The following is a 13,475-nucleotide window of genomic DNA, read 5'->3' on the forward strand; positions in this document are numbered from 1 at the left end:
TCATAACCTTTTTGAGTCAAACAAAAAGTAGAAACGTATAACTGAACGGGATTATTTTAGCCTTGTTCATGTGAAGTCACCCAAACCGCGATTTGGGTAACTCGCATTCCGCACATCTGGTTCACGTGCCATACATTCCTTGTAAACCGTGTCCGATCTCGATTCTCCGAAACTGCATTCATTGTTGTTTGATGAAAACACGCAAGGTGGCGTGTTATCAATGTCAGGGGTCAACGACCTGCTTGCTGGTGCCACACCACCCCCCTCCCAGCGTATCTCGGCCGAATGCCGACGTGGTCCCGCCAGAGGCGGTGAAGCTAGTCCTATAACGGACACATTATTTGACCATTACTGCTCTTTAAGTTACTGCCACGTAAAATTTGGTATTGCATATAAATAAAGAAATATCACCCCGTAATCCACGACCAGGCGAAGTCACATTGAAATCACATTGCGTTCAGACGCAAATCGCGATGCGGGAAAACCGATTCGAAACCACCTCTAGAATTGGTTTGGGATCGAGGCGCTTTCAATGTGATTTGGAGCGTTCAGATGAAGCCACTTGAAACCGGCCGGCTTCGGGGTAAACCACATGTAAAGCGCCTTCACTGACTTCACATGAACACGGCCTTTGTTACTAGTAATAAAGGTTATGGATGAATGCAAGTGGTTTGCTGCACCAGCAGGTGTTTGGTCAACTGTATGGTGTTTATCATGGTAAATGCTTCAAATAAATGTGAATGTGAATTTGCAAAGAAATTTAACAAAAAGAAGACAATTATCTTAATGTTCAATATTGACTGTATCATTTTTCAACAGACCGGCAAGAATTGGTTTTGGGGAAGAAAGAGGAAGAAAGGACAGTGGAACGACGCCCCATGCGGCCAGCGCAACCCCTCTGTTTGTGAGAAACAAATGTAACAAGCTGACGGGCAATGAAAACATTCATTGCCATGGCGACGGTGGTTCATGTTAGGGTTATTGTTTCCATGGCACTGCCATCGTTTCATGATTTTGAGCAAGACAGATACAGTGCACTCCTCCCCCGAGTGTATAGTGAACGAGCCCCGGGGTCACAGAAAGTAGGGCATCCAAGGCAGAGAGGTTTTCTCAAGGGTTTCCAGGAATGTGGGCATAAATGTGGGTCTGGGAAATGCCTGTGGACGTTCCATTCCTGTGGACAAAATGCCTGTAAAATTCCTAGAATTCTTGCGAATTGCACACAATACTGTACCATTAGGCTCCTCCCTGAGACGTCGCCAAAAATATGCTTAGTAATGCGACTTGAACCCGACACAATTTGCTTAATCCTTGACGTCACGTTTTCCCAAAGTCACTGGCGATGGCTTGGCCACGTATTTTTTATAAAAATGTATCGAAAATTTGATTTATTTTTTGTTGTTGTTCTTGTTCAAAAATGTCCATCCATGGATTGTAATGTACATTTATGCCCTAAGGCAAATTGCAAATGGATATTGCGTACTATGTAAGTCATATAGAGACAGGCAATGAACATCGAGTGTAAAATTCTAACTTTGCCTGTATAGTTGACGTCGACGTCTTTTTTCGAAGTAATGGAGAATGACAGGACATGTATGCTGTGTGTTAGTTGCTTGAATTATTAGAGATCTGAACTTATAAAACAAGTTGGTAAAATCCTGAAATGCAATATGGGGAAGCTAAGAAGAAAGTTCTGAAACTAATACCATATTACATAAGTGAAACATTTCTCTCGAGTTAAGACATTTACCCAAGAATTGTATTTCATTTCTTCTTATTAATCCATCATTAATATCGTCGGTGTGTGTGTTATAGACGTCTTGTGTTGACAGATGCAAACGAGAAACAAAGGCTTCAAACAGTGAAACGTTTGTAGCAAATAGATCGAGGCTCAAACGAGTCAAATTTCAGTGCATAAAAATGAATTCGTAGAGAATACTAGATGTGGTGCGCAGCATCGTGGATTTTGCATGTAATCTAGTGCGCAATTTTCTGTATGACTGTACTTTATATCAAGGTGTTTGTGAATGACAGCATGCAGTAAATCCTGTGTTATATCTTGAAGTTACAACGTGTGTTAGATCTATTTTCAGCAAAAGACAGATTTTTAGACCTGAACACCGAATTTAGGAATTTAGACAAGACACGTGTCAAATAGACAATCTGTCTAAATGTCACATAGTCCTAGCGTTATATGCGACACTCATTAGCCTGGTAGAAAGCAACACAATGTGGCACTCTCATATGGAAAGAAAGCTTGAATTCAAACCGAGCATTTCTTTGGATCTACGGCCATGCATTACTTTCATCTCCAACAGACCACCATAACGTCCAGTCAAGTAAAAGTTTATTGCACAACAATTGCACAAGGATTGCAACAGGTACAATATGTATGGCAAATAACATCGATTATCTACAAAGTCTAATTAAACCAGTGTACTAATCTAACAACATTATTCAAACGTGCTGACTGCTGCTACGTGATCATGTGGCCTTTATAACAAAAAGATCAATCCTGCTTGTTTTTTTTTCCTACATTGTCGTTATTTCAATAATGATTAAATAAAGATTGTTCAAGCTGCTCTAACTTTGGTATACTGCAGCTTTTTTTTGTTATCACCTCCATTAATGTAAGTTTTTAGTAGAGGTTGTTTATCTGATTATTTGCCGTTTGTGCTCATTACTTTGGTTACCAAGACAAGCAAAAGAGAGCTGCAAGCAGATCCTACGGTGGCAAGGCAGTATTAGAAGTAGTGGAACTGAAAGGACATACATGGACGTTTTGTGTTAGTCGGTGGGTGATTAGTGTTGTAAGGCAACTTGGTAAAATACTGAAATAGGCTAAGCTAAGGAGAAACATTCGAAACTGTTTCTCTCAGCTTCAGATTAAGAACATTTACAAGAGAATTATTGTATGTCATCTGATCTTATCACCGCATGCGCTATGCTACATATAAACATTTAGATTGTAAGTTGCACTATGTAGCATTAGGACGATAAAAAGCAAATTTCCCATCATTTCTTTACAATGTAAGTTGAATAAACCTACTCATTCAGGAATTAGAGATGGCAAATAAAGCGTCTTACGAGTGTATGTAAAAGCTGGAAACACAGCTATCAGCCATGTATTTACATTCTGGTATTTTGTGATGGCGCCACAAACCGAGTGCACCTCATGTGGGCTGATTTAGTGTAAAACATAAATGTAAAAAATGTGTGATATTTTATAGTATTGCACAAATATGTTAAGAAGTGTACGAAATTACAATAAGACGACTATTTTTCTCGATTGGAATATTTCACTTTTTGTAGCAAGTTACACAATACCACTACAAAATTTGGTATCGAACATCCCCAAATGTACATATATGTGAGAGTGACATAGGCGTCAACTGCAGATTCTCGGAAATAGTGAAAAGGCTGTAGCAATAGCTCTTGGTTCCAACAGGAAAATATCAGTGCATAAAGAAAGCATTTATGTACATGTGTTTATAGCGAATCTGTTCGGGCAATTGTTGTATCTATACTTCAAATCAAGACAATACTACCAAACGATTTGTCAAAGTGTAATTCAACATACAATGTATTTGTTTCTTTTTTGTTTGTGTTTCAAGATATTTCGGTTAACTTACTAGTTCAGTAAAGAAGCAATAGATGGCTTGTAATGATAGTCGAAAAACTAAAACATTAAATCACATACAAACACATGGCATATATTTAAAGATGTCCTACCTGCCGGAAAAGTGCTTTGAAGGCCTTACTCACTCACGCTTGGGCATATAGTTTGAGAGCCGGTTTTCTTTGAGAAGCATTTGAATTACATCATAAAGCATTTGTGTGGGTGTGCAGTTGTTTATGTGCTTCTTATTAGTCTGGTCGAGTTTGTGTTCACCAAGGATGCAGATCCCACCACACAGACATAGATGAGTGTGCCAGGAAACCTTGTCAACATGGACGCTGTTGGAACCAAGATGGCGGATACAAATGTACCTGCTAACAGCACGTCGGCAGAACGTACTGCACCTGCGCTAAACTCGTAATGCATTGTGAATAGCATTTCAGAAGAACGTCTCATATAAGGTTGTATTTTCTCATATAAGGTTAGCATTGCGACAGTAGTTTTCAAATGTTATGTCGGAAAAAATATCGTCTGCAACAGGCAAAATTCTGATGCAACGTTGACCAAAAATCCAACGAAAACCGCGAAAATCCAGGGTTCTGCGCAGGCGCAGTACGTTCTGCCGACGTGCTCCTGCTAACCTGGATGGACTGGAAAGAACTGTCAGCAAGGTGAGATGTTTTAAACAATGTCTTAGAGGTGAGCATAATGGTATAGTGTGTAACCAATCTGCAAGATTTCACATTTCACATGCACATTCACACATGCTTCTTACGTACGTCACGTACGGGGCACGCGCGTCGCTCGTACTCGCACGTACGGGTGGTGAATCCGCAGATCGCACGCAGAAAAAGTTTTACATGCACTTGAAGTTCTACGGCGTGACTGCGTGGTCCCAAATCCGTAGGATTCCGTACGGAGGCGGTACTCACCACTTACGGATCCCCTACGTTTGCCCACGTTTTTGCACGTAGACAGCACGCAGATGCACGTTGTGACCGAAGTTTTACTCGGTCTTCCTCAGCTCAGCTTTCTGACCAGAGTGCTGCTGGTGTCGTGTCTACAACACTCGGGTCAGAAAGCTTATGAAGACTGAGTGATTCGGTCGAAAATTCCTGGTGAGTCATTTTTCTTGAGTTGGAGATCCATTATCAGATGGCAAATTTGACATGCATGAATGAATGAAGACCTTTATTGTACATTTGTGTTCTACAGAACTAAGTACAGGTCGCATGGGTACAGAACATGAACATATATACATTACATACATATGAACATATAGGAGTGTAAATAAATGTCTAATTTCTATTCTTTTCGGCTTCATCTCGCTTAGTAGTGATTGTATGGATATATGCGGCTGTGAGATTACTTAGAGTAGGTTTATCAAAAGTTAAAAGGAATACAAATTTCTCTTTACTAGTCAAATATCTGAAGTCTATCACTACTATGCAAGGGGCAATCTATGGTGAAATGTATTTCATCTTCTATTTCAAACTACAGAATTGACAGGTTCTTTGTTCTAGAGGAGTGCGGTTATGTCTTCCTGATTCGATTCGTAATTTGTGACAACTGATTCTTAGTTTTGTAATGGAGGACCTGTGACGTATGTTCGCTAAGTTGAGATATTTTTCTTCCTTATAGGAATGTTTTAGTAATCTGTATAGACGTAGTTTGTTTTTAGCATTCACAGCTTTGCTATCATTGTGGATTTCGGATAGGAATGTCTGAAAATAAATGTCTTTTAATCGCTGGAAAATTGATGAAATGGTAGAGGACGTGTTCGAAAAAATTGATTGAGGATTTTGCCAGACGAAAGCATAACCACATTCCTCTAGAGCTCTATATGTCGACTGGTCACGCAACTCTCGCCAATATAGCCGTGATGTTTCATGGCGTAGAGGTTAGGGTATACATGTAGGTTAGAGTTTCAGAGCTACACATTTTAACCCGGGTTCGAATATACGAGCTTGTGCTTTTTGTTTTTACTAATATTTACAAACATGACCCTCCCTTATATTTGCAATTAGAATATTGTTTTGTATAATATATATTACCTCTTATTCGTTTTTGGACCTCAAAAAAATTATGGTACGCTCGGATGTGGCATCGACCATTCAGCGAAGGTTTCAAATGGCATCGACCGTTTACGAGACGGAAAATTGCACCGCAGACCCCCTCTGCGCTAGCGTTAGTTACCATGGACTACGGAGGTTGGCGCCAAGGCCAGAGCCTCGAAGGAGTTTTTTTTAGAACAGGCGAAAATCGCGCGCGGATGTCATCCATAAGATTTAATGTGGCCTTATAGAGAATAGTCGAGATGCTAGTAGTTCGAATTTTCAAACTTTTTATTCAAGAATTTAAACATAATACATCTAAACAAATACGTAATAAGAAATTGCACAAAACATGGACAATTTAGGAAAGATCAACGCATTTGTACTAGGTCAGTTTTACAAAAGCTAATGACAAAAGTTGGTTATTTATTCATTTTATTAACAACAAATCCAAAAACGCAAAGAACAAACTGCGCTCGTACAGACTATTCAAATCTACTTATAATGAAGAGCATTATCTTAAAATCCCAAACGGAAGTCAAAGAACCACCATCACCAAACTACGAATCAGCTGTCATAAACTCAGCATCGAAACAGGAAGGCACAACCGCACACCTCTGGAACAAAGGATTTGCCAATTTTGTAGCTCAAACAAAGTAGAAGATGAAGCCCACTTTGTTATTGATTGTAGTTATGGGTTCACCACACCACGAAGTGGTGGTGAACCCATATTGCTTTTTCTGATGTTTCTTCTTCTCCTCCTCCTCCTTCTCCTGCCATTTTTTAAATGGATTCAGCTTCTTCATTTTAGGGCCTAAGGTCCTGAAATTTGGTATGGAGGTACAGTGGGCAAATACCCCTAGGCGTTTTTTAAATTATTGTGATACAGGCTTTTAGAATGGTTTTATTTGAGTTTTTTGGCTGTGTTATAGCAAATGTATTACTGTGTTAGTGTGCCACGTCTGGGCATGAGTCATCACAATGGAATGCAGGGCATCAACCAATAGGCATGCAGCTTTCCTCTATACTTCTTGCTGATTGGCTGTTGGGATTGAACTTGATTAACACCTGCACAGAGCATTTCCACCTGCACAGAGCATTTCTTGCTGATTGGCTGTTGGGATTTAACTTGATTAACACCTGCACAGAGCATTTCCATACTGACAGTATGTCTGTATTCAAGTGTTTTGGTAGGTATTTCAAGCTTTCCTGCTCCAGCATTGGAATGCGGGGCATGGACGTTTTTTTTATTTTGAAAATCAACAGTTTGCATTATGCAATTAAAAATCCTAACCAATAAAGTAGGGAATAGCTATCCAACTGTTGTTTTAGTTGTATTTTATCAATGTAAATCATTGTTTTCCCTTGTGTTTCTCATTCTTTCCCTGCCATGTCGTAAAATGTGGTGAACCCATCGCTGTATTTGCTCCAAAGCAAATATTGGCCTTTCTAGTTTATATAGTAATGAAAGAAATGATCTTTTTAGATATATTACTAGTACGTTTCCATACTTCCAATACTTGCCTAATGTTGAAAAATTTATCTTTCTTATGCGCTTTGATCATCCTGTACTATACAAACCCATCTCAAATTATATTTTAAACATTACAAAGAAACGAGAAGAAGCCGAACCTCTGTATTAGAGTAGTTTTAAAGCTGTTTGTAATACAAACATGTATATTACCTATTTCATCTGTTCACCTGTACTTAGCCCGATAGGGCATGAATGTACAATAAAGGTTATTATTATTTATTATTAAAGCTTAACTTACAGAGATAAGTCGAAGTGGTTAGAATGACAAGAGATGTCACCTTACATACCGTCAAACGGTTCACTACTTCTCTTAATTATCCTCAATCAAACATTTTCACTGAAGTCGTGTGAGTCTCTACGTGATAATATCAAACAGTGGACCGCGCGCATAGTATTCAAGGGCGTCACTTCAACTGGACATATTGTAATGCCGATTTTCCACATAGATGTCAATGTCGTTTGGTTACTGAACTGTTTGCTGCACAAGGATGGGTTCGCATATGTCTCTTCAGAGAACCTAGCTGACTAAACTGTTTGCTGCACTCCTCACACCTGTAGGGTTTCTCACCAGTGTGAGTCCGCATGTGTTCGTTCAGAGAACTCAACACACTGAACTGTTTGCCACACTCCTCACACCTGTAGGGTTTCTCACCAGTATGAGTCCGCATGTGTGTTTTCAGATGACCCAGCATATTAAACTGTTTGCTGCACTCCTCACACCTGTAGGGTTTCTCACCAGTGTGAGTACGCATGTGTTTCTTCAGAGAACTCAGCTCACTAAACTGTTTGCTGCACTCCTCACACCTGTAGGGTTTCTCACCAGTATGAGTCCGCATGTGTGTTTTCAGATGACTCAGCTGACTGAACTGCTTCCCGCACTCCTCACACCTGTAGGGTTTCTCACCAGTGTGAGTACGTATGTGATATTTCAGATTACACAGCTGACTGAACTGCTTGCTGCACTCCTCACACCTGTAGGGTTTCTCCCCTGTGTGAGTCCGCATGTGGTTCTTCAGATTACACAGCTGACTGAATTGCTTGCTGCACTCCTCACACCTGTAGGGTTTCTCACCAGTGTGAGTACGCATGTGTTCCTTCAGATTACACAGCTGACTGAACTGCTTGCTACACTCCTCACACCTGTAGGGTTTCTCACCCGTGTGAGTCCGCATGTGGTTCTTCAGATTACCCAGCTGACTGAACTGCTTGCTGCACTCTTCACACCTGAAGTGTTTTTCACCAGTGTGAGTCCGCATGTGTTCGTTCAGAGAACTCAACACACTGAACTGTTTGCCACACTCCTCACACCTGTAGGGTTTCTCTCCGGTATGAGTCCGCATGTGTTCCTTCAGACTACCCAGCTCACTAAACTGCTTACTGCACTCCTCGCACCTGTAGGTTTCTCACCAGTGTGAGTACGCATGTGTTCCTTCAGATGACACAGCTGACTGAACTGCTTGCTGCACTTCTCACACCTGTAGGGTTTCCCACCAGTGTGAGTACGCATGTGTTCCTTCAGATGACTCAGCTGACTGAACTGCTTGCTGCACTTCTCACACCTGTAGAGTTTCTCACCAGTGTGAGTCCGCATGTGTTCCTTCAGATGACCTAGCTGACTGAACTGCTTGCTGCACTCCTCACATCTGTAGGGTTTCTCACCAGTGTGAGTACGCGGTGAAGCTAACGTCAACGCTCTTGTTGCCATGTTGATGTAGTGTTTGTCCTGAAGATATAATGAAAAAGTCACTACAACGATTTGGCTACATATATAACTGTTGCGAGCGGGAAGAACCAATCATCGATGCGAGTTTTCATACAAGAATCAAAACAAGAAATCTGAGATTCCAAACCTCCAGGAAATATATAAAATACATAACGCATAGCAATGATACCTGTTTAGAGTTAAAACTTTAGATCCAACACAAAAAATTCTCTCACCTAGAGCTTTTGACCAGTCACTCTGGTCTTCCTCAGTAGACTGACCCAGTGAAGCTTGTCACGTGGCTTCTTTGAAGTGTGACGTCAACACTGGGTCAAAGGTATCTGGTAGACAATGTCCTGAGAGGGGTGAAGGAGGCTATATACATCAGGGCCCATCATCCTCCACTGGACCGCGACGGGGGCTGACATCATCTACCAGATTATACCTTTGACCCAGTGTTGACGTCACACCTCAAAGAAGCCACGTGACAAGCCTCACTGGGTCATAAGTCTACTGAGGAAGACCAGAGTGGCTGGTCAAAAGCTCTAGGTGAGAGAACTTTTTGTGTTGGATCTAAAGATTTAACTCTAAACATGTAAATACCATGTACCAATACAGATGAACTTTCATGATAGCAATGATACCAGTAATTCTACATGAGTCATGACTTGCAAAACGGTTGATATCACAATACAGGCGACCCCCCTCCTGAGAGTAGTGTGGTATAGCCCATTTAACTCCTAAAGTGGGCAACTCCTAAAGTTGATAGACGATACCACTCCACATGCATCACGGGGGTGTCGAACAATCTTGCTACATTACCCGAAAATGCTAATAAATGTGCAAAAAAAAACAACACGTATTTGGACCTGAATAACTAACTACGTGATCATGAATTGTAGGCGCCAACAGACAAACGTAACGTTGAATTTAATTCTATTGGGGCCTTCTCACCCCCATTAAAAAGTCTTATTCATGATGCTAAAAGTGACCTTTCATTCTAGCTCTTTAAACAAATCCTTTGTGCAAATTCTTTGCCTCTGAGATGTATAGCACTCTACTGGTTTGGTAGCAAACAGTGCTATTTACATGATAATGACAACATCTGTTAGGTTTCTTCCTCCTTCCCCCAAAAAATGTACAAACAACAAAGACGCCTAAAATCACTAGTTTCTTCCAGGCTAACGACGTGAGTTCAAAAACAGGAAAAGGTAGCCAATAGAGAGAAAAATCGACCAGGAGAGTTTAGCAACGAAAAATAGCCTGGTTACCAGACCTATTACAGTTGGGGAGAGGGTGCAGGACCACGGAGCTATAATTTGGTAACCAGGCTAACAAAAGTTCATTTGTCCGTGGGTTTCGGAGGGGAAAATTTAACCCTCCCGCCCGCAGACCCATGCGCAGACTAACTCTCTTGGCAAATTGTTTTCTTTTTTGCCGAATTCTAAGATCCGTACCACCGTAGGAAGACGTGGTGGAGGCTACGAAAAAGGCAGTTTGGCCGCCTTGTAGGTTTGACTGGCCGCGCAGGGAAAGAAACTTACTCCCCGCGGCCGGACTCCCTTGGCCAATTTTACTCTCTTTTTTGCCGAATTCTACGATCCGTACCACTGAAGGAAGACGTGATAGAGGCTACGAAACACTCTCATTGGAGTTTCTTGGCGAAGCACATATGGCAGGCTACATCATTCTGTTGTTAATTCTATCTTTTCTCTGCTGGGGCTAAAAAAAGACTGCATCATCTAATAAAGGAAATGATTTCGATTGCTTGATCCAAGGACATTATGTATAATGTCCTTGCTTGAACCAAGGAGATTAAAAAGGGACTAGGTTTAACTTGAGGGTGTAACATCCATCTAAAAGAGACTTTAGAAAAATAAGACATTACCTTGCGAATATCAGCGATAACGGCTTGATGAACCAAACCAAGGGTCTTCTTGTTGTAAGGCAGAAAGTCTGTCGACACGTCACTTCACAGCTTCAGCTTGCCTTACAAATGACGTACTGTACTGTGAAGTCTGAGGGAGGGTCTAATTTCCATATCCAATCAGGGATCGCCTTTCATACACTAACGAAAACAACATGGGCAGAACGCACTACGCCTGCGCGAAACCTGTAATAGCATAGCAGAGGGTCTGCATGGGGGTCCTGGCAACGGTTAACGGTAAATTCGGCAGGGCCGATAACGCTTAACGGTAAATTCAGGACGGTCGGCAACGCTTAACGGTAAATTGATAGGCTTTTTTTTTCGAGCTGCACTGGATTTGGCATCTCGCTTTGTGAGAAAAGGTGATCACTGACAAAATTACGTATACCTTACATGTAATGAAGCACGCATTAAAGGTACGAGGGGTGTTCAAAAAGTTCTCGGCCTCACCTAGAAAATAAAGGTCAAACTCCTATTCTTTGGTATAGCTGTATACTATGACGTCTTACATCACTGCACACAAAAATTCAAATTTTTATATTCATTAATTAGCACGTGACGCCCCGTCAAAATGGGGCGGGTGAGGGCAAAATCACAAGATGGCCGCAACAGAAGCGTGTGCTGTGATCAAGTATATCGATAAAAAAGGATGTCTCCTAAGGACATCCATGAAGACATGGTCAATACACTTGGTGATGACTTCCCTTCGTATTCAACTATAAAGACGTGGGTTACTAGCCACGAGCGCGGCAAGGAGAGCACAAAAGATGAACATAGGTCAGGATGCCACAAATCAGCACCACGGACAATCCAGTTGAGGCCATCCATCACACGGTAGTGAATGACAGATGTGAGACTGTCCAACATGTTGCAGGTTCTTTGGCCTGTGTTATGACTCAGTTCACAATGTTTTGTCGAACATCCTGGGGATGAAAAAACTGAATGCATGGTGGGTGCCTCGAATGTTTCCTGGACATCGGAAGTTAAACAGGCTGGACATTTCAAGGAACGAATTCAGTCCAATGTCACCCAAGAAGAGCTGGGTTCACCACTTTCAGCCCGAATAAAAACAGCAGAGCAAACAATGGATGAAGAATTTTTTCCGGCCCCCCAAGAAGTTTTAGCTAGTTTCGTCCGTTGACAGGGTTTTTGCCTCTGTTTTCTGGGGCAGTAAGGAAGTAATCATGATTGACTACCTGCGAAGGGGTTAAAGCATCAATGGGGAGTACTATTCAACAGAATTGCGACAGTTTAGGACAACAGTCAAAGAGAAAAGGAGAGGAAAGCACTGAGCTGGCCTGCTTACAATGCACCTGTCCTCACAGCACAGGGGTCAGCGACAGCAGCAAACGAATTTGGCTTTGAAGTTTAACCCCACCCTTCCAATTCACCTGAACTAGCATCCTTGGACTTCTACCTGTTTCCTACTCAAGTTCCACTTATGTGGTCAACGTTTTGATTGTAATGATGACGTCATCTATGCGGTATAGGCCAATCTGGGGGGTCCAGATGCAACCTTCTTCCACAATGGGAAAATAAAGCTGGAACATCACTGGACCAAGTGCATTGCAGTTAGAGAGGACTACATTAAAAAATAGTGTAAGAAAAATTTTACTGCCCTGACGTTTTCTAGGTGAGGCCGAGAACTTTTTGAACACCCCTCGTATGTGTTCTTTGTGTTTCCCGCCTGCCCTGGTCCCGAGGTCCACAAATAAAGGGGAGTCCGAGTCGACGTCGGCCAGGACTCTATCCAGCTTGACTTTTTCCGTCCACCCAGTTTTTCCCGATGGATTTTGGGGGGAAGCGCCAAAGGCGCTCGCAATCTAGGGGGTCCGGGGGGATGCTCCCCCGGGAAATTTAGGATTTTAAGCCTTCAAAAACGCAATTTCCCGCATTTTGAGAGGCAAATCATGGTGTTGAGAGTGTTTGTCGGTCCTTCTGATGTTTTCATATTTTTACTCGAGATTTTGTTAATTTTGCCTGTCAAGGTTGACGGATTCGTTACAAAAATTCTGTAACTCTCCGCAAACTTCAGGTAATTGACGGAAAGCTGGTGCTGGCTAGAGCCAAAGGCGCGAGCAATGTAGGGGGGTCCGGGGGCATTCTCCCCCGGGAAATATTTTTAAACCTTCAATGACGCATTTTCCTGCAGTTTGAAAGGGAAAATTAGGCGTAACTAAGAATTAACACTTAACGCTGAATTTAGGATGACAAATAACGTTTTACGTTGAATTAAAACGACCAATAACGCTTCACGATGAATATACTGATAACGCTTAACGTTGAATTAGAGCGGACCGGCAACGATTAACGGTGAATTAAAATAGCCCATAACGGTAACAAAAAAGGGCATGCAGACCCTTATAGCACTTCAGGAGTATTCAAGGAAAGCTTCTTACTTCGTGTGTATAATTTTGAAATGTTGAGTCGGAAAAGATATCGTCTGCAAATTTCTAATGCAACGTTGACTAAACATCTAACCTTTTGTCCCTATCCAAAACTCCATGTTGTTCACGTGAGTGTATGAAAGGCGATCCCTGATTGGCCACATCATATGGAAATTGACCCTCCCTCAGACGTATGTAAGGCGATCCCTGATTGGACACAGCATATGGAAATTAGACTCCTACCCCCCCCCC

General features: G+C 41.8%; 1 pseudogene; it reads right to left on the reverse strand.

Moving 5' to 3' along the window:
• Positions 1-7,368: 7,368 nt before the first annotated feature.
• Positions 7,369-10,899, reverse strand: LOC109472493 (annotated as a pseudogene).
• Positions 10,900-13,475: the final 2,576 nt, after the last annotated feature.

Source organism: Branchiostoma belcheri, unplaced genomic scaffold (genome assembly GCF_001625305.1).
Source record: "Branchiostoma belcheri isolate BF01 breed outbred unplaced genomic scaffold, Haploidv18h27 scaffold279, whole genome shotgun sequence".
Taxonomy (NCBI): domain Eukaryota; kingdom Metazoa; phylum Chordata; class Leptocardii; order Amphioxiformes; family Branchiostomatidae; genus Branchiostoma; species Branchiostoma belcheri.